General features: G+C 43.8%; 1 pseudogene; it reads left to right on the top strand.

The window, feature by feature from the left end:
• The first annotated feature begins 411 nt into the window (after window positions 1–411).
• Window positions 412–21,273, top strand: part of LOC143715750 (FGGY carbohydrate kinase domain-containing protein-like) — a 51,926-nt pseudogene continuing 31,064 nt past the window's right edge.

The raw sequence follows: 21,273 nt of genomic DNA, 5'->3' as shown, positions 1-21,273 counted from the left end.
GTCAGCGAGTGGAGGAGATGAGCCTTGATGTGTGTGGCACTATGGAGGAACTCCTCTCTCTCTCAAAGAAAACATTTCGGAATAGTGTGGTATGTTAATAGTGAACTATCCGTGAAATGCCAAAAAAGTGTTAGAATTAAGTTAAATAACTAAAGTTATTACCATTTTGAAAATGTATTCCATCTTGTAGACACACCATTTAAGTCTTGTTGGAGGTCCAAACCCTGGGGAAAACACCCGGCGGGTGATGCGGGCACTGGCCTCCTACAGTGTGTGGAAGGAGTTTAGTCTGAAGGGGAAGAAAGGGAAGAGTAAGTCCTATATGTTAGTGACACAAAAAACCTGTATTACCAGTACTTTTTTAACCATTGCTGCATAGTTAAGGAATTTAATATTACAGAGGCAGTGATGATGTCCAATCCTAGAATCCAGCAAGCAACAGTGGAGGACATTGTGGCAGACACACTTAAGCTCCAGCAAGCTGTCAGAATGTAAGCTCCTTTGGTGCAGTTTTCTGTAAAACAGGGCTGCCAACTCTCACGCATTGAGCGTGAGACACACGCAATTGACCCAATTCTCACGCTCTCACGCCACACCCCCGATTTCTCACGCTTAAGTGTCAACCCGGTAGGTAAAATGCCTGAAAGATGAGTTTATCTATATATCTACCTGTTGAGCCACTCGCGATCGACTAGTTATACCGCAAATTAGTTAAATATCCCGTAATCTAGAGTAAAGATATTGTGCTCCAAACCGCGCGCACGGCAGAGGTAAGATGATGTAATCATCTTACATGATTAATATAATGAAACCATCATATTTTAAATAAATTATATTGACCAGCTGAATCTAACATTTAATTTCAACAAACGTAAAAGTCAAATGAAAAAAATGTATGTGTAATTAATTGTATAAAACTGAAATAGGCTACTTTTCATTTTGCAGCAGAAAGACCAGAGAAAATGTGTGCAGCAGCATGATGAAGATGATGAAACACTCCTACTTTTGGAAAACAAATAAGACTTTTTGATTTTTTTGTTGTTGAAATTTTCATATTTTTTTCCTTAAAGTAAGATCAAATTAATTAAAATTAATGTATATGCCAAATTTTCACTTCTCAATAACTTGTTAACATTTAATATATATATATATGTTAAAAATTATATGTTAATTATTTATTATCTTGAGGTGGAGAATGTCATTAACTAACTGCTGATTATTAAATGATATAAATGTTTTCTAGTTGATTGATTCTCGAGGCACACATGTGTGTGACACATTGATGCATGCGGTGCATACACACAATAGTACAGGTAACACTGAATAAATGCTGATTAAATGTATGCAGTGTTTTTTGTTGTTGTTTTTACGTGGTATTTTGGTCGTTGTTAGGACTAAAACGGTCCTTTGATGTTACCTCCTCAGAACATACCAGTTAGGTCATTGAGACGTAGGGCCTATCACTACTCATCACGTTCTTGCTGACGTACCACAATAACGTTGCCACGACGAATACAGGAATCACAAGGTTACGTGCTGGAATGTTATTTGGCACGTCGGTTACAAAGAATATGGGCCGGTCCTGTTACGTCTTCACAACGTAACTGTGTTAGCTGGGATATATGATAGCTAGCTAGTAAGTTAGGGTAGTTAGGTAATAAATGTTTTATATCCTTAAGTTTGTGATTAGTTTATTTATTTAATAAACCAACCAATCAATAAATCAATCTACATTCTGAATCTTGCAGGGCTTATAATTTCTGTGGGATGTTATCAATCCTACAGGACAGTATGTGGACAAACCTACAGGACTCAGCAACAGGCGCGTCTTAGACATGGGCATTCGGGGCTTCAGTCTCGGATGTGTTTTTTATAGCCCCGGATCTCAAAAAAATTAATTTATTGATAATTATTTATTTTTTTTAAATAAATTTGTATTTATTTTAAAAAACGAACGGGTCTTTTAATCTATCCTTCGGAATCATGTATTAAAGACGATTAAAATGTGTTCAAGCAGATCAAAGTTACTGTGGTTACAATAATATGCTTGCATTTAGAGTGCGCACCAGAGGAGAGAGAGAGAGAGAGAGAGAGAGAGAGAGAGAGAGAGAGAGAGCCTGAAAGAGCCATTGGTTAAAACTAAACACTAAAACAACTTTTTAAAGTTAATGATCTGTAAGAATGGAGCTTCATAAATGCTGTTCATTGATTCCAGTAAATTTTTTGACTTTTTGGTTTAAAGTGTTTTAATTCTACAATATATGGTGTAGAAACGTCTGAGTGCTGCCCTCTTCAGGTTGAACGGTGGCTACTGCAGCTGAATTTTTCTATTGGATGTTTGCGGTGGTTCGTGACGCAGCGGTTGTTGGTTGCGGGATGCGCATAAGCGCTGTGTGCCGCACTGTATTGGAGTCTTTCATAATCATATAATACTTTTGCGCAATGAAAGATTATTAATAGCCTTTTTTGTTCTGTTCTGTCCTATCTATCATATGTTGCTGCCTCATTAAACAGCTGTGCAATACATTTAAATAATGTCTTAATTTTATAGTAGACTATATATAATAATTGATCTTTCTGATTTTTATCTTGTTTTCATGTATTTTACAACAATACAAAGAGCAATGTGTAACGTTTTACCAGATTTAGTGCTACACTTATTGTCTCTTTGTTCCCCACTAAATAATGTTTTTCACTAAATGTTCATATTTTATACAATTATTGTTTTTTCTAGACTAAATTTTACTGAGTTAAAACTGCGCTGGTATCCGATCGGTATCGGTCGATACTCAAAATTTTTGGTATTGGATTGGATCGGTTCAGAAAAAATGGTATCGGGACATCCCTAATAATTTCTGGTAGGCTATATCTAAGTTACCCAGGAGCTTTGTTCACATAGGCTTAGCTTGATGAATCGAGTCGTTGAACACAGCAGGAGAGAACGCAACGTTAGCCAGCTAGCTAAAGCTCCAGTGGAAAATTATTAGCTAACGCTACGGAGGCCATAATATTTTTGACTCATGGCTGAAGTTAAGTTTCTCCAGCTCTCCCCAGGTTGGCAAAAATGCATCTCAAAATGCATCAGATTGATGGTTTAAAATATGGAATATTTTAATTTTTCTTACGGGGGAGCGTGCCCCCGAACCCCCCTAGAGGGGTAATATCCTTCTCACCTTTTTCACCCCTGGCCCGTTTTCATGCCTGCTATAGTTCCTTTTCCAGACTTATACAAGCAGACTGTTGGAGTGATGTGTGTGTGTGTGTGTGTGTGTGTGTGTGTGTGTGTGTGTGTGTGTGTGTGTGTGTGTGTGTGTGTGTGTGTGTGTGTGTGTGTGTGTGTGTGTGTGTGTATAAATAGATATAGATAAATATAGATAGATAAATATCTATATACACAGTATATATATATATATATATATATATATATATATATATATATATATATATATATATATATATATATATATATATAGTTTTATATTCATTTTTTAAAATATTATTTAATATTCATGTATTATTTATTTGTGTTTCTGTGAATAGCTGTTACAGTTCTACAAATAAAGCATTCTATCTTTTTACATATCATTTAAAATGCTACAAAAATGCACAGAATGCAGGAAATGAAGTGTTTAATGCCCAACGTTCCCTGGGGGAGGTCCCCCACACCCTCCATTGATGATATTATTGCTTATTATTATGTGCCTCTGAGTAGAAGTAGTAGTTACCAAAAGCGGGGGTGGGTGGTGCGGACTGGGCTAAGCCCCCAATGTATCAAGACCCTAGCAACGCCCCTGCTCAGCAATATCCTGTTCTGTAGGATTTTCATTCTGTCTTGCAGGATTCCTGCATTAACCCCGCACAGTGAGTGCAGGGTTTGAAAGGGTTTTATTCTAACTATCCCATAATGACATCGGCACGAATGCTATTGAGTCTCGCGCGGTCGTACTTTTTGGTCGTACAAAGTACATTGTGAATGTTTTTCTCTTCAGTCGCTGAAACTCTGACTGAAGTCCTGCAGAAGCGAATGAGAGTAAACGCGTTTAAACAAAACAGTCAAAGAATAAGTACAACAATATAGAACAGAATGAGGTTCAAACAAACAATATTTATTGAATAGAGTATTTTCTATAGAATGTTAACATAACAAGTGAATATTAACGTAAACATAAATAAGAAGAAAATAATAAATTATAACCCTGAGCTTTGGCTTTTGGGATTAACTTTGGTTCTCTCTACAGCCTGGGTATTTTCTGCATCAGTATGATTTTTTTTTTATTTATTATTATGCATGTTGAAGCAATTCTTGATTTATGGTTATTATTTACTGAGGGATGTGCATCCATATTGACTAGTATATCCAGCTAATCAACATTTTAAATTCAATATAGCCTATAAATCAATAGTCAATCAATGTCAAATTGTCAATACATTGCTTTCTATCTTGCATAATTAGTGCAGTTGTTTAGAGTTTTTAACTACACTGAGACTATAGATAATCAGTTTCTTGTTTTATAAATGTGACTTTGATTGGGAGTGCCATCATTCACGTGCATGTATTGTACAGTATGTCTGGTCTCCACATATTTCTGCTTGAAAAATGCGAGTTTCATTTCGTGCACGCGCATATGAACGCACGATAACACACGCGACGCGGTTATGTTTTCCGAGCTGCAGTAAACAAACACCGTTGCACTTTGTCGTTTCTCAAAAACAAACGTAATACATTTTTTTATTTTACTCTCACTTTTGTCAGGCACAAAGTGATGCAAGAGATGCACTGCCTGCCCAGCTAGGTTAGCAAGACCGAAAAACATCAAACTTTGCTGACATCAAACTTAGAGAGGAGAGAACACAAGTTTACCTGATTGTTGTTCCCGCAATTCACTCTCATGGGTTTTTTCTTCTTCCTCTTTTCGTGACCAGAAGGATAGTTTCGCTTCATTTTGTCATGGATGTTGTACACATTAACTGACACGCTATGACACGAGATGGAGGCGGGGCCTTAAGTAATTTGTGGGGTCTTACGCACCGGTCTCGTGCAGCGCTGCAGCCACGTAAACAGTTTGCCCTTCCCTTACTGACTTTCAAGTTCGGTGCACGAATGGAAGTGAATGAGGCTTTGCGATTTAAAAAATAAAAATAAAAAATGTATCTAGGCCCGGTTGCCCGGGCAACCTGAGCAACCCCCCTGTGCACGTCCCTGCTGTGAGATACTTAATGTTACAGTCATTCTACCGATGTAAACAAACAAAGCAGTTGCAAACGGATATGAAATTTGCATGAAGGAAATAGCGGGCTGTATTCAGTTTTATCTTTTTGCAGTAATGAGAGTGAGTTAACTAACGTTATGACAGTAATGAGGGGAGTTCACCCAAATATTAACCCGTGTGTGTCCGTCTGTCTGTCGCTGTGTGTGTGTGTTTGTTTGTTTGTCTGTCTCTCTCTCTCTCTCTCGGTGTGTGTTTCTCTCTCTCTCTCTCACTCGCTCTCTCTCTCTCTCACTCTCTCTCTCTCTCTCTGTGTGTTTGTCTCGCTCTCTCTCTCTCTCTCTCTCTCTCTCTCTCTCTCTCTCTCTCTCTCTCTCTGTATGTGTGTGTGTGTGTGTGTATATACCTTCTAAGCAGAAGTTATGAGGATAAAAAAAAGAGTCAGGAAATTACATGGTTAATTTGTACATCATTGTAATGTTTAATCATTGTTTAATAAACACATATGGCACCTTTTTCCAAGTCTTCATTTGTCACTCTTTATTTTTTTTTTTTTAAATATCGAAATAATGATCGTACCGTGGTCTTTACACCAAGGTATTATCGTATCGTGAGATTTTGTCGTTACATTCCTATTATTTACAAGTCATAACTTTTGCCAATATTTGGAATAGAATTTAAAAAATGTATACTACAAATATTTTTCTATTAATTTAGTGTGCCTTTACATTGCTTCAATGCGTAACTATTTTAGCGTCATATTTCTATCCCGTGCTGCGTGAATCCAGGTCACTTCTGAAACTTTACAGCATGCAATTGGCGTCGGTTCTCTTAGCAGCATGAAAAATAATAGTGTTATTCAATGGATTATATAGGCTGAAGCCTCGAATGCGAGTCAAGACTGCTCCCTTTACAATCACTAATGCTGTCGCTCTGTCAGTTCATCACGATCTCACAAAGTGCAATGAAGCCGCCAACAATGCACAATAAATCTCTAAGGCTACGTCTACATTAATCCGGATACATTTGAAAACGGCGTTTTCGTATAAAAAACACTGTCCATCCAAATTAACGTTTTCCAAAAGCTTCTCCTCCACACTAGTGTTAGTGATGGGTCGGTCATGAGTGATTTTTTTCACTGTAAACGAATCTTTAATACGACTCAGGAGCACTGAGTTGTCTCAGAGAGTGATTCGTTCATTTTGTGTTGTTGACCACCCATTTGCAACATCCTATAGGTTCTGTACAGGAAATGGAATTCTCACAAAAGCTCAATGAGATGATACAAATGGAAAAATAAATGATAAAGTTATCGCGCAATTCCTCTGGCAGGATAATGCTATTTAGCAAAATATATCAGCATTCACTGAGTTCACCAGGTTGCACTCAGTCACCATATGTTTGGTCTTTGCAGAACTGTGATATGAAAGTAACATTTTAGCAACAGTGTGAAAGTGAATGGCACATAAGATGCACAATACCGGTATAAACATGAATATATACCGGTACAATATGTGTCACATGACTAAACATGCGTCATCGTTTTCAAATACCTCCGTTTTGACAGTCCACACTACAATGCCAAAATGGCGTTTTCAAATTTATCCACTTTGGAGAGCGTTTTTCAAAAAGCTTAGTTTTCATTTATAAAAACACCGTCTCAGTGTGGACTGAAGGCCAAAATGGAGGAAAAAAAAGTGTTTTCAAACGAAAACGTATTAGTATGGACAAGGTCTTATGCACGATTACACAAGTTTTCAGCCCTGATTTTAGCCCTGATTTTCACTCGCTAATATTTTATTAACAAAGTTCGGGAGAGGCACGTTCAGATAATTAACCTAATTGTCATGGGAGGAGCTCATCCAGTCAACTCAATTAGCTAACATCAGGAGGTATACAGCAGATTTTACAGCTGTTCTATGACAGCTTTCCAGCATTTGGCCCCCGCCCAATTGCAACATGTCTGAAATCGAACTCTAGCCGTTTGATGACGAATCCTTTCTCTCCCCTGATCCTCTGCCGCAATCCGGCGCCACTAGGATCATCCCTCCTCCTCCAGTCACAGCCGCCGAACCCCCGTTACAAGTACTTTCTTTACGTTACAAGAAAGCTATCCCGCCCCCCGTGGACATGCGTCACCGGCGAAATGAGGAAAGAGTGTGTTTTGGTCACAATCCAGTGGCCATTCTCCATTTCTCAAACATTTCTCAGCTCCTCTTAGTTCGAGCGGCTGAAAAAGTTCAATATTGCAGCAATGAGCCTGTTGTATAACACGCACGCCTGCAAACAAATGCCAACACATACAAACTGTGATGACGCTCTCTTATCTGCTCGAGCTATTTTAAGCTTTTGTCGTTTCCCCCTGTGGCTCAGAGGCAAAACCCAAAGCCTTTGCATGGGAGACCCGTGTTCGATCGCAGGTCTCGCAGCAGATAAAATTTAGTCTCGCCGCGGCCAGACTTGCACCGAAAAGGGAGCAGTCACCCAAACCGAACACAGCCCAGTGTTCATTTCTACACACAAACACAGCCGGTAAAACGAAACCAACCCACATACAGTCAGCTAAGACCCACGGTGTTTAAGTCTCGCCGCGGCCAGACTCCACCGAAACTTCTCGCTCGTTCAGTTCCAAACAATGTGACTGTTCCAGTGTATTTCGCGGTAAACAAGCCGGCACCACAGCCCGCTTGCCTGCACACAAATGCCATTTTTACGGCGACCCAGATAATTCCCAAAAGAGTGTATTTTCTGGTATTCCGGTCACGGCCGATGGTGTTATGAGTGTTGTAAGAATGCCCACGTCTCAGTGCCCATTCCCACACACAGACACAGCCCGCCACAGTTCAGGGCTAGCACAAATAAAATCGACTCATGTCGATTGTGCAAAAATGTAGTGAATGTGCTCACGACACAGTGCCAACAAACACTACACGATGCGTGTCCCTCGTTTTCTGTAAAAACGAAACACACACGACGCACATTCGGTCAGCACAAGCCGACGGTGTTCTCAGTGCAGTGAATGTGCCCGCCGTCCCGCGCCCACATTCCTTCACAGACACGCTCAACCCCACAGGGTTTGTCCCGCTCGCTCTCTCTCCACAACCTGTCACAGAGAATTCGAGCGCGACCAGGCTGCCCGCCGTGATCGGCGCGCCTCCCGCCTCACACACTATAAACACAGTGTTTATGTCTCAGCACACCGAAGCTCTGCAGCTGCCGCTATGCCGCGGCCAGAGCCCGGATTTCATTCTACCCCTAGCTATTCACGCAGATGCGTGGGCAAAGCTTCCCGGGGTATCAGAATGGGTGTTGAACACTATAAAAAGAGGCTATTCGCTACAGTTTGCTCGACGTCCCTGCCGTTACACGGCGCGAGTCGAAACCACGGTAAACAACGAAGTATCTCATCTACTTCGAGCCGAAATAGCAAAACTGCTGAGCAAAGGGGCCATAGAACCTTTATCTCAGGCTCAGAGCGAAGGGGGGCTTATACAGCAGATATTTTCTGGTACCGAAAAAAGACGGGGGTCTCAGACCCATTCTAGATCTGCGACAGCTGAACAGAGTGCTTATGAAGCGCCAGTTCAGAATGCTGACAACCAGGAAAATCCTCGCGCAAGTGCGCCAGGGAGACTGGTTTATGTCAATAGATCTGAAAAATGCCTATTTCCAAATACAAATAGCGTCACGTCACAGGCGATTCTTGAGATTCGCCTTCGAGGGCCAGGCATATCAATACACAGTCCTACCGTTCGGCATATCCCTAGCACCCCGTACATTTACGAAGTGCATGGATGCGGCCCTCGCACCCCTGAGACTTCAGGGCATGCGAGTTTTGAACTACTTGGATGATTGGCTGATTCTAGTTTGATCACATTCAGAGCTCATAGAACACAGAACCACATTACTCGAGCATCTCGAGAATCTGGGTCTCACAGTCAATTTGGTGAAGAGTTCGCTGTTTCCTAGCCAGAAAATCTATTTTCTGGGAACAGTGCGGGACTCGCTGTCTATGACAGCACATCTGTCGCCAGAGTGAGAACTGGACATTCAGCGCACTGCGAAATCCTTTCGCCGTGGCTCTATAGTCCTGCTCAAAAGGTTTCAGAAAATGCTGGGCCTCATGGCCTTGGCATCTTCAGTACTCCAGATGGGCCTGCTACGCATACGCCCACTGCTGTTATGGCTGAAAGTGCGAGTTCCACCCCGGGCATGGACCTCTGGTCTGTTTCACCTCAGGGTGGACATGAAATGCGTTTCGGCTCTGGAACCTTGGAAAATAGCCGACTGGTATCAGTCAGGCGTGTGTCTGGGGACTCCCTCGAGTGTGACGGTGGTGTCCACGGACGCCTCCACCTCGGGATGGGAAGCTCGAGGGCAGACCGTTCTTCGGCCAGTGGTCAGAACGGGAAAAGCTCCTACGCATAAACTGTCTAGAAATGCTGGCAGTCGACAACGCGCTATGGCGTTTTTGTCCCCAGATAAAAGGCCGCCATGTCTTAGTCCGGTCGGACAACATGTCAGTGGTGGCATACAAAAATCACCAGGGTGGCGTCAGGTCCCGAAACCTTTACAGGCTGACGGAACGCCTCCTGGTCTGGGCTCAGCACAACCTGCTTTCACTGAAAGCAGCGCATGTGCCTGGTCGCCTGAATCTGGGACCATCTGTCCAGAAACAATGTCCAAGCAGGGGAATGGTCGCTGCACCTGCAGACGATCCAACTGCTGAGGGAGACATTCGGAAGAGCGCAGGTGGACCTGTTCGCGTCTCAAGAAAGCGCTCACCGTCTGAACATTTTCTGCAAGAGCAGGGATGCGCTGGCCCATGTGTGGCCCCGCTGCCCCCTCTATGCTTTTCCCCCGTCTCGCTCCAGCCTCAAGTGCTGGAACGAATTAGGGAAAACGGATGCCCAGTGCTACTCGTGGCTCCGCTCTGGACAAACCAGAATTGGTTCCCAGTCCTAATGCGGCGGACCAGCACTGCCCGATACCGGTGAGGAGAGACCTCCTCTCTCAGGCAAAGGGCTCGATTTGGCATCCTCGTCCATAATTATGGTCCCTACATGCATGGGCCATCAACGGGTACCCGCTAACCTCCCAGGGGGAGTGTTAAATACAATCACGCAGGCTAGAGCCCCGTCTACTAGACGGCTCTATTCCTCAAAGTGGTCAGAGTTCTCTGCCTGGTGTCAAGCTCAGGGCTTTTCACCCGCAGAATGTGGAGTTACGGAAGTGCTCTCCTTCCTTCAGGAGCTGCTGGATAAGGGCAGAACCCCATCCACGCTCAAAGTATACGTGGCGGCCATAGCGGCGTTTGCAAAACCGACGTCTGGCCAGTCACTGGGGAAAAACGACCTGGTCGTGCGATTCCTCAGGGGAGCTCGGAGGCTGAATCCTCCCAGACCCCCCTTAGTCCCTGTGAGGGACCTTTCTACGGTTTTGGAAGCCATGAAAGGTGCCCCATTCGAGCCAATCCATTTGTCAGACATGAAACATCCTTCTCTCAAAACGGTATTCCTTATGGCTCTCGCTTCAGTGAAGCGCGTAGGGGACTTGCAAGCGCTTTCGGTAAGCGCGTCATGCATGGAGTTTGAGCCTAATGGCTCAAAAGTCATACTCAAAACAATGCACGGGTACGTGCCCACATCCCTCAACACACCGTTCAGGGCCCAGGTTATTTCCCTGTGCGCCCTCCCGGTTCGTGATGAGGAGAAGGATGCGAGTCTCCTCTGCCCTGTCAGGGCACTGAGAGCTTATGTGTCCCGCTCGTCGGTCTTCAGACAGACTGAGCAGCTCTTCGTTTTGTTTGGCGGACGCTCCAAGGGACTGGCCGCATCAAAACAGAGCCTATCCAGATGGATAGTCGACGCCATAGCACTGGCTTACACTTTTAAGGGCCTGCAGTGTCCTTTGGGTGTCAGAGCGCACTCCATGATAGGCGTGGCCTCATCGTGGGCGTGGTATAGTGGGGTTACCGATATCTGTACGGCCACGGGCTGGGCCTCGCCGTCTACATTTATAAGGTTTTACAACCTAGAGGTTCCCGCCTTACAAGCCAAGCTTCTGTCGGTATAGAATTCAGTGCTATCTGCCCTGCTGTGCCGGCCCAGATGCTGAGTTTCGCTTGTGCATCGCTCACTGAGCGATAAAACAGCTCCATGGGTGTTGAATAACCCGTAATATTACCCAGTTCAGGCTGAACACGTTCACCCTGTATGCGTGAAACACTGTTAACATAACTAGCTCCTGTAGGATGCTATTTCATGGGGAATGATGCTTGCAGCCTCTCTTCTCAGACTCTCTGTGAGTCTATGGTGATTATGCACTATATGAGCCCCGGGCTACTGCCCTTGGGACTTTGGTGTCGGATCCCAGTACGCACTGCGTTTTGCATTGTGTTCCCCATAGCGTAAGATATTACGCAGTACGTGGGATACTCTCGTAAGAGAACGTACTTGGTTACTAACGTAACCTCGGTTCTCTCTAGAGAGGGAACGAGTACTGCGTATCTTGCCGTGCATACACAGCTCTGGTTCGCTTCGGCGATGAAAACCAGTTGTACCAGCCTAATCGAGCTATGTTTATAGGGCGTGACCACGCCCTTTCTGGCGGGACGTGATGAAATGGGCGTGAAATGCCCCCATTGGATATGTGTCACGCAGAGCCTCTCTCGATAGGCTGCTGCTGTTGCCGCAGGGCAGCCAATAGGCGCGAAAGCCGTCTTGCCTATATCTGCATGCTGCTGCACAGCGTTTTAAATTAATTCAAAATTAAGGATAATTTTTGGCTTCAATATCTCGTGGAAAAGAGGTTTTCCCCATAGCGTAAGATATTACGCAGTACTCATTCCCTCTCTAGAGAAAACCGAGGTTACGTTAGTAACCGAGTACGTTATAAAAATAGTTTAGTTATGTAAAAATAAACCTTTGTAGATCCTATATTTAGGCACATTGCTGACACCTTTCTTTTTGACATTTTAATGGAGTCAAAGCTGTTATTTAAGGGGTTCCAGAGCCCCACGAACACCTGTATTTTGCACACTGATTCTAACCCAATTTGACAATGATCCTGCTTTATGTTTGTAGTTATAGCTATTACTTCAAAGTGAATTGACTAACTGATTGATTGAGTGATTGAATTACATTTCCCCCAGGGTTAGGGTTAAGAGAATAGTTATGAAGAGAAGCAGAGATATTCAGAGCTTCTTCAAAAAAGAAAAGAGTCAGAGGCAGCCACAGCTTCTACAGCAGCAGTGAAACGGCTCAGTATAGGTACAGCAGTATTGATGAAGAGCAGTCAGCTCCTCCTACACAGGTTGGTAGGCTAAGTCATGCTTGGATAGTTTGAATTTACCATGTAGGCTCACATTCAAGTTGTTTGTCACTCCAGTTATACAATTACAACTGTCTGAAACATCACTACACAAGAACAATAGTTAAAACAGTTGTAAAAGACAGAAGAACAATAATAAAATGTGCATAATACATAAATACACACACACACACACACACACAAACACACGTTTGAAGAGACAAGGACTTTAATCCACAACAAGGAAATAGCTCTTAGAATATGTGTACCCTATCCTGAACATAATTACTGATTAAAAATAGACGTTAAAATAACCAGAGATACTTGAGGACTATGATAGGTGGAAATGGAATAAAAAAATGACTTTTTAATTTGGTTGGTTGTTTTCTTTACCCTATAATTATCGCTCTTCCGATGTTGTGAGCTGCAGGCTCCCGTCGGATGCAGCGCGACCCCTCCCGGTCGAGCGAAGTAATAACCAAACACCTAAAGCCTTGTTTATACCCGACGCGTCCGCTAGAGCGCGAAGGTGCGCGCGGCAAAAATGACGTCATTGCGGTGTGGGCGGTCGTGTGCGTTTGGGTGCGCAAGACCCCATTTCGCCTGGCGGTGTGCACGGCACTTTTTGTAAAATCTCGCTCGGCGCCGCATCCGAAGATGAACGACTTTGAGCCGAATCTGGCCGAACTGGTACGTCTGTACCAGCATGTTTATGATCCTGCTATACACAGAGACATTTGCATTTTGTGAATAGGAACACATTTGCATGTAAAGTGTAAATCGGTAAAGTGGCACAGACCTCTCTCGAATCATCTCCTGTAGCAGTCTCCGGCCAAGCATCACTTAACTCCGCCTCCGTTTCCCTCGTAAGCTGATATTAGTATTTAAACATTCTGAATTACAAACATTACATTACAAACAAGACATGTTTGTAAAAATTATTTAAATAACACGGTTTTGGCGGTTATAGAGCTCTAATGACGGTGTTTAACTATAACCGTCGGTCTCACGGTTATATAATAACTGTCACACCCCTATATGCAAGTGTGAACTCGTGAAATGATGTTTTATTAACAAAGTTCGGGAGAAGCACTTTCAGATAATTAACCTAGTAATTGTCATGGGAGTCATCCAGGCAACTCAATTAACATAAGGAGGTATACATACAGTAGCTTTTACCGCTGTTATATGACAGTTTTCCAGCGTCCATCCACCACCCCATCTCCTCACTTAGTTGTCCTATCCCAAACCTGGGATTACTCTGGGTTCGGGCCAAAATCTGTTATCCAAATACAATGTATTATTACAGTATCAACTGAGGGTGCTCTTGCTTGTGTCGAGCGTCGGCCAATAGTGAGCCAATAGTGTGCGTTTGGGTGCGCAAGACCCCATTTCGCCTGGCGGTGTGCACGGCACTTTTTGTAAAATCTCGCTCGGCGCCGCATCCGAAGATGAACGACTTTGAGCCGAATCTGGCCGAACTGGTACGTCTGTACCAGCATGTTTATGATCCTGCTATACACAGAGACATTTGCATTTTGTGAATAGGAACACATTTGCATTAAGCACCCAGTTTGCACTTGTCTAAAGTAACTGCTTACATTTACAAAATAAGCCTACAATAGCAGAAGTAAGCCCTGCTGATGAAATTAAGGTTTAAACACTCTTCAATAAGGCTTCAGTTGTTTAACTAGTTTACATGCAGTGAAAGTACAATAAACCTACTGCATTTATTACTCTTTTTATATGAATTTCAGCAATTAATAACCGGCAAGCTACTTCTTCACTGCTGATTCCTGGTGGTTTAGAGGAGAATTACTCCAAGTCGCCCCCTGTCGTTTCACAGAATAGCACAACGGCGAGCGCGTCAAGTATAAACGCCTCGTCTGTTTGGAGAGGTGCGCACGCAGTCAGCCGAGACTCGCGCTCGTGCGGACGCGTCGAGTATAAACAAGGCTTTACCGATCTTGCATACCTGACGCGTCATTTTTGCCGCGCGCATCTTCGCGCTCGTGCGGACGCGTCGAGTATAAACAAGGCTTTACTCCGTGTCAGCGCGCGCTCTGATCGGTAAAGTGGCACAGACCTCTCTCGAATCATCTCCTGTAGCAGTCTCCGGCCAAGCATCACTTAACTCCGCCTCCGTTTCCCTCGTAAGCTGATATTAGTATTTAAACATTCTGAATTACAAACATTACATTACAAACAAGACATGTTTGTAAAAATTATTTAAATAACACGGTTTTGGCGGTTATAGAGCTCTAATGACGGTGTTTAACTATAACCGTCGGTCTCACGGTTATATAATAACTGTCACACCCCTATATGCAAGTGTGAACTCGTGAAATGATGTTTTATTAACAAAGTTCGGGAGAAGCACTTTCAGATAATTAACCTAGTAATTGTCATGGGAGTCATCCAGGCAACTCAATTAACATAAGGAGGTATACATACAGTAGCTTTTACCGCTGTTATATGACAGTTTTCCAGCGTCCATCCACCACCCCATCTCCTCACTTAGTTGTCCTATCCCAAACCTGGGATTACTCTGGGTTCGGGCCAAAATCTGTTATCCAAATACAATGTATTATTACAGTATCAACTGAGGGTGCTCTTGCTTGTGTCGAGCGTCGGCCAATAGTGAGCCAATAGTGTGACGTAGATCTACGCAATCACACTACGTTGACTGACTAGAGGCCCACAGCGATATAAATATATAGATATGCCTGTTCTGGTAAATTCTTACTGAAGTCCTTAAGTGAGTTTGCTGCCTTTGCTGTGAGGGAGATGCTCACAGAAGCTGCTGCACACCAAGACCTGCAGGTAGAAAAAAATAAGAAAAGCCTTAAATATAAATATGGTAAGCCTTACCAGTAATGTGATAATTATTTTTAAGGTTCTCGACATTTTTTAAATAAATACTGTAATAATAATAATAGTAGTTCAAAGTATGAATAGTTTTTAGTCAAATGACATAAAAAGACCGGGCCCCTCGACACTCTTAAAACTTTTCTCCCTCAAACAGCAAGCTAACGTTACTTATGCAGGCTACACACAGCAATATAAACAACATCTCTTCACGTCGTTCTAGTAAAATAATAACAATAATAAGTAAACAAACCTCAAAATCACTTTGCTGAGAATGATACACCAGCAGCCGAGGAGTTGCAGATATCCTCTGGTAGTGCGCGCGATATTAAAAAATGCGCGTGCGGCGTGTCATCCGGGTGAGTTCGTCAGGTGAAAGGTCATCATGTGGGTCATTTTATTTACGGCTAAATTATTATTCATTAATTTTACTAATAGTTAGATTGGGCAGGCATCCACAAAAGGGCCTTTAATTACAAAAAAAGGATAGGAAATTTTGCCTTGACAAAAGGGCTCTTTGGGCACCAAGGGGCAAAGGGCCAGGTGCTCAAGCAGTGATACACAGCATGTCTTGCTCTCCTGATGCAGGTCTCTCTGTACTCTTGTCTGTAAGTGGACGTATTCTCCGTCTGAAGGCTGGGACGACACCTTCTGGAGCGCCATCGGCTTGGAGGACCTGATGGAAAACTGCTATTGTAAAATCGGTGGGAGAGAGTAAAGCTCAGGTGTCTGTGTGTGTTCAGCCGGTCGTGTTGACTGATAGTGTGTGTGTGTGTGTGTGTGTGTGTGTGTGTGTGTGTGTGTGTGTGTGTGTGTGTGTGTGTGTGTGTGTGTGTGTGTGTGTGTGTGTGTGTGTGTGTGTGTGTGCAGGTGAGCAGACTTGTATTCCTGGGACTCCTGTAGGACGAGGACTGACCGCAGAGGCGGCTGCAGATCTGGGCCTGAGACCGGGAACGGCTGTGGCCGCTTCACTCATAGACGCACACGCAGGAGGGTTAGGTATGATACGCCACACCAGCTGAGTGCTAATGCAGCGCTCGCTCATCCACGTCTCTTTGAAATGAAGAGAAAACTGTGTCATGGCCTCGTTTACACTGCAGGTCTTGATGCCCAATTCTGATTTGTTGCCTATATCCAATTTATTTGACTGTCCGTTTACACGTCTTTTTCAATTGTGACCCATTTCCGATTTGACATACTATCTGAAACATCGCGCATGCTTAAAGTTGGTTCTTGCACAGATGGACGAATGCGAAATATGCTTGATGCTAGCTCTGCGATATATGCAAAGTTCGCCAAACATCAGCATGACTGTGAGGCGGAGGACGACGAAAAGGGCCATCATTGCAGCAGCGCATGTGCTTCAGTTATTGTGTGCGAGAGATCTCGGGACTGCTGGGAACATACAACACGATCTCATGAAAGTGCGTAACTAATTTTATTTCTCGCGCCATTTATACGTCAAAAATAGTTTTGCGTGCATAATACGCACTGTAATCCCCTTGGGTAGGATTAGGGGTGTGGAGTGCGTGCGTATTACACACCATAAAGAACATATTTTTGAAATTACCATTGTTTGGAAGCGCTATATAAATGCCTCATTCATTTATATCATATGCACTCAAAAACTATTTTTGGTGTAAATGGCACGAGAAATAAAATTAGTGGTATAGATATGCACTTTCATGAGATTGTGGCGGGCTTTAACGAAAAGCAGTGGGTCCGAAATGTTAGGATGAGCTAGCCAACTTTTGATATGTTGTGTCATCGTGTGTCCACATTCCTCTCCTATGACGACACCATCCGTCCCTTCGCAGATGCGTGTCGGGGTTGTCTCTCGTCATTAAACCGCGGAGACGTAATGCCTCAGAAAATCCTGCCTTTTACATGACAGTCGCATTGGCACATATATGATTTATATCTGATTTATTTCCACATATGAACGAGGCCTGAAACAGATCTCGAAATATCCGAATGCATGCGTTTTTTCCCTGTTTACACAGTCATATAACACATCCGATCTGTGTCACATATGAGCAAAAAATCTGAATTTGGTCTCATTTCACTGACAGTGTAACCAAGGCCATAATGAATGCATTTACACTGCGTTAAATACGGTGTCACTCCACTTCTGTTTGAGTGTGTGACCTTCGACAACCCGCTTCACTCCTAAATAGATCAGGTCTTTATATTTTTATCACTACAACACATATTGTTATTTTGATTAAACAATCATCATGTGTTCTAAAATAGAAGCAAAGAGACTATACATGTAATATAGGTCTACATTTATGTAATTTTAATGCTCTGGCCTTTGCAGATATTTAAAATATGGCAATCTTTAAGCATGACTCTTTGGATTTATATGAAATGGTAACACTTTACAATAAGATTACATTTTTTAGCATTAACTTAGGTTAATAAATGTTGTATAAGTATTATTCATTGTTAGTTTGTTAATTTCAACATTTACTAATACATTTTAAATTGAGTTTTAATTTTTATTTTATCTGTTATTACCTTAGTTAATGTACTATGAACTAATATGAATGATCAAGGTACAATTGTATTGCTCAAATATTAATACATGCAGTAAAACATATATTGCATAATGCATATAGTTCATGAAAGCTAGCTAATACATCCTTGTTAACAAATGGGACTTCCAAAGTGTTACGTATGAAATTTATATAGGCTATGTTTCTAGGTAATAGCTAAAGAAACACATATCTGCAATATTTTAATGTCTAAATTTATTTCTGTATAGTTAGTTATGTAGAACTTCTCATTTTAATATATTCATATTTATATATTTATTTAATTTAGCACATTTCAGTTCAGCACTGTTTTACTGGAGTGTTATGTTTGTTTTTAATCCAGTATCCATTTAAAAAAATATTGGTTGAATAATCGGTTATCGGCATGTACGGTCAAACCTAAATATCTGTATCTGTAAAATCCACTATCGGTCGACCTCTACTGTAAACAACAAGAACAAGCAGGAACACTTTAATTTCCTCATAATATCCACTGCAGCATCAGCTTTTTTCTCTCTGTGTCTGAAATGCTTCGATCAAGGATTCAGTCTCTCGAAACCCCGCCTCTCTGAGAGCTGCTCTGCTCTGATTGGTCAGATGGCCCAGTCTGCTGTGATTGGTCTGAAACCAAACCCTCATTATCATATCTGAATCTCAGCTCTTGATATACACTGGGATGCGAACATTAACAATACCGTGGGTTTTACCATATCAGGAAGTGAGACTGGAATTACAGGTTGACTCATTTCAGTTCAGAATCGCTTTCTTTTTGGAGACAAAAAATCTATTTATCGGAACTTTGATCATTGAAACGATACTCGGTTACTAACGTTACCTCGGTTCTCTCTAGAAGAGGGAACGAGTATTGCGTAAGCTAGCGTAAGCTAAGCTAAAGTCATCTTTGCTCGAGATATTGAAGCCAAAAATTATCCTTAATATTGTATTTATTGTCAACGCAGTACAGCAGCCAGCAGACTTAGAGCAGGCCATCTTGTGTGGGGGGTGGCTTAGCGTATAAAAGCCAGGCTCGTTGGCTGTGTCCTGGTTTCAGCAGCTGAAGCGAAAAACGCTCGTGGCGACTGCACAGTCAGGTTACGCAATACTCGTTCCCTCTTCTAGAGAGAACCGAGGTTACGTTAGTAACCGGCTATCGTTCTCTTACGAGAGGTTCTCTCGTATTGCGTAAGCTAGCTTACACTACGGGAACCCATTGTCAAGGCCGTGCGCCCAGCCTCCACTTCATGAGTCCCAGGGATTCCCGGGGAACATAGATAAGTGGGAAACAGGTGGCCAGCAATGCGGGCCAGCACATGTTATAAGCACATACAGGGTATACAGAGCGGCGTCGCCGGTCCATATAACTATTCACTATATAGTGCAGCTCAACCAGGAAGGCGAACGTCGCGTGAGAGAAGTCTGCGCATGATCATCTGGGCAGGACAAACACACTGCTCACACTGACAGAAGTTTAGCCTGCAAGGCGGGAACTTCCAGGTTATAAAACCTAACAAATGTGGAGGGAGAGGCCCAGCCTGCCGCCTCACAAATGTCATGAATGGAAATTCCGCTGGACCAAGCCCACGACGAGGCCACGCCTCTGGTGGAATGCGCCCTGATGCCCAAGGGGCATTGCAGACCTTTAGACTTATAAGCAGATGTGATAGCTTCCACTATCCATCTGGACAGGCTCTGTTTAGCGGCGGGGAGACCCCTGGTGCGCCCACCGAACGAGACAAAGAGCTGTTCCGAACGCCTGAAAGAGGCGGAGCGCGTAATGTAAACCCTCAGTGCCCTGACGGGGCAGAGGAGATCCACATCACCCTCACTATCGGATGCTGGCAGAGCCGAAAGAGAAATGACCTGCGCTCTGAAGGCGGTGCCCAACACTTTAAGGACATAACCATGTCTTGGCTTGAGGATGACTTTAGAGTCATTTGGCCTGAACTTAAGACACGCTGCGCTAACAGATAGCGCGTGTAAATCCCCCACACGTTTAACTGATGACAGAGCTGTCAGAAAAACGGGTTTGAGCGAGAGGTACTTTAGGTCCACGGAGTTTAATGGTTCTAAGGGGAAAGCTTTCAGGGTTTCTAGGACCAGTGAAAGATCCCACATGGGAACCGACGAGGGTCGCGGGGGATTCATCCGTCTAGCTCCTATAAGGAAGCGAATGACGAGCTCGTTCCTTCCTATTGACTGGCCACGCGTCGACTCAGTGAACGCTGCGACGGCCGCCACATAGACTTTAAGCGTGGGTGGGGACCTGCCCTTATCCAACTTCTCTTGAAGGAAGCTAAGCAACCCCGTGACCCCACACATTCGTGGGTCTAGATCTCTATCAGCACACCATTTGGAGAACACGACCATTTAGACGCGTAAAGTCGCCTCGTAGAGGGAGCTCTGGCTTGCGTAATCGTGTTCATCACTCCTTCTGGCAGTACAACGGGTATCCGTTGATTAACCATACGTGCAGAGACCAGCGCTCTGGATGGGGATGCCAGATTGAGCCGCGGGCTTGAGAGAGGAGATCTCTCCTCACCGGAATCGGCCAAGGGGCTGTTTGGGGCAGCCGCATAAGCTCCGGGAACCAGGTTTGATTCTGGGCTATAAGGAGCACCGAGTGGCGCGTTTCCCTGATGCTCTTGATTACCTGTGGTAACAGAGAGACCGGAGGGAAAGCATAAAGTGGGAGGCTGGGCCAGATTTAGGCCAACGCATCCTCGTTCTTTGAAAAGAACAGCGGGCAATGAGTGTTGTCTTTTGACCCAAACAGGTCGACTTTCGCTTTGTCGAAGAGGCGCCACAGTAACTGGACTGTTTGGGGATGCAGGGACCATTCCCCTTGGGGAACGTAGTTCCTGGACAGTTTGTCTGGATCGTCGTTCAAGTGGCTTGGCACATGCGTGGCTCTCAGCGAGCGCAGGCGGCCCTGAGACCATATAAGAAGGCGTTCCGTCAGATGGCAGTGGTTTCTGGATCTGACGCCGCCCTGACGGTTTATGTAGGACACCACAGACATGTTGTCCGAGCGGACCAGTACATGGTGGTCCTGTATGAACTATCACTTGGGTGTTCAGCCAGCGTTTTAGCGGGCGGATGCGCAGGAGGCCCAGCTGAAGCACAGCCGCAGCTGATGCCATACAGCCTAGCATCTTCTGGAATGTCTTCAGAGGTGTAATGCTGCCCTCCTGGAAAGACGCGGCTAGCTGTCGAACACGGCGGGCGTGCTGTGTCGATAAGCGGGCCGTCATAGCCACAGAGTCCAGTTCTATTCCTAGGAAGGAAACCTGACTGACTAGTGGGCAGTAATGACCTCTTGGTCCAGTTGACCATGAGACCCAAGCTTTCCA

Source organism: Siphateles boraxobius, unplaced genomic scaffold (genome assembly GCF_051911475.1).
Source record: "Siphateles boraxobius isolate OS27281-9 unplaced genomic scaffold, OSU_SipBor_1 6, whole genome shotgun sequence".
Classification (NCBI taxonomy): Eukaryota; Metazoa; Chordata; class Actinopteri; order Cypriniformes; family Leuciscidae; genus Siphateles; species Siphateles boraxobius.
Note: the sequence above shows the minus strand (reverse complement) of the source record. Positions and strands in the feature narration are given on the sequence as shown.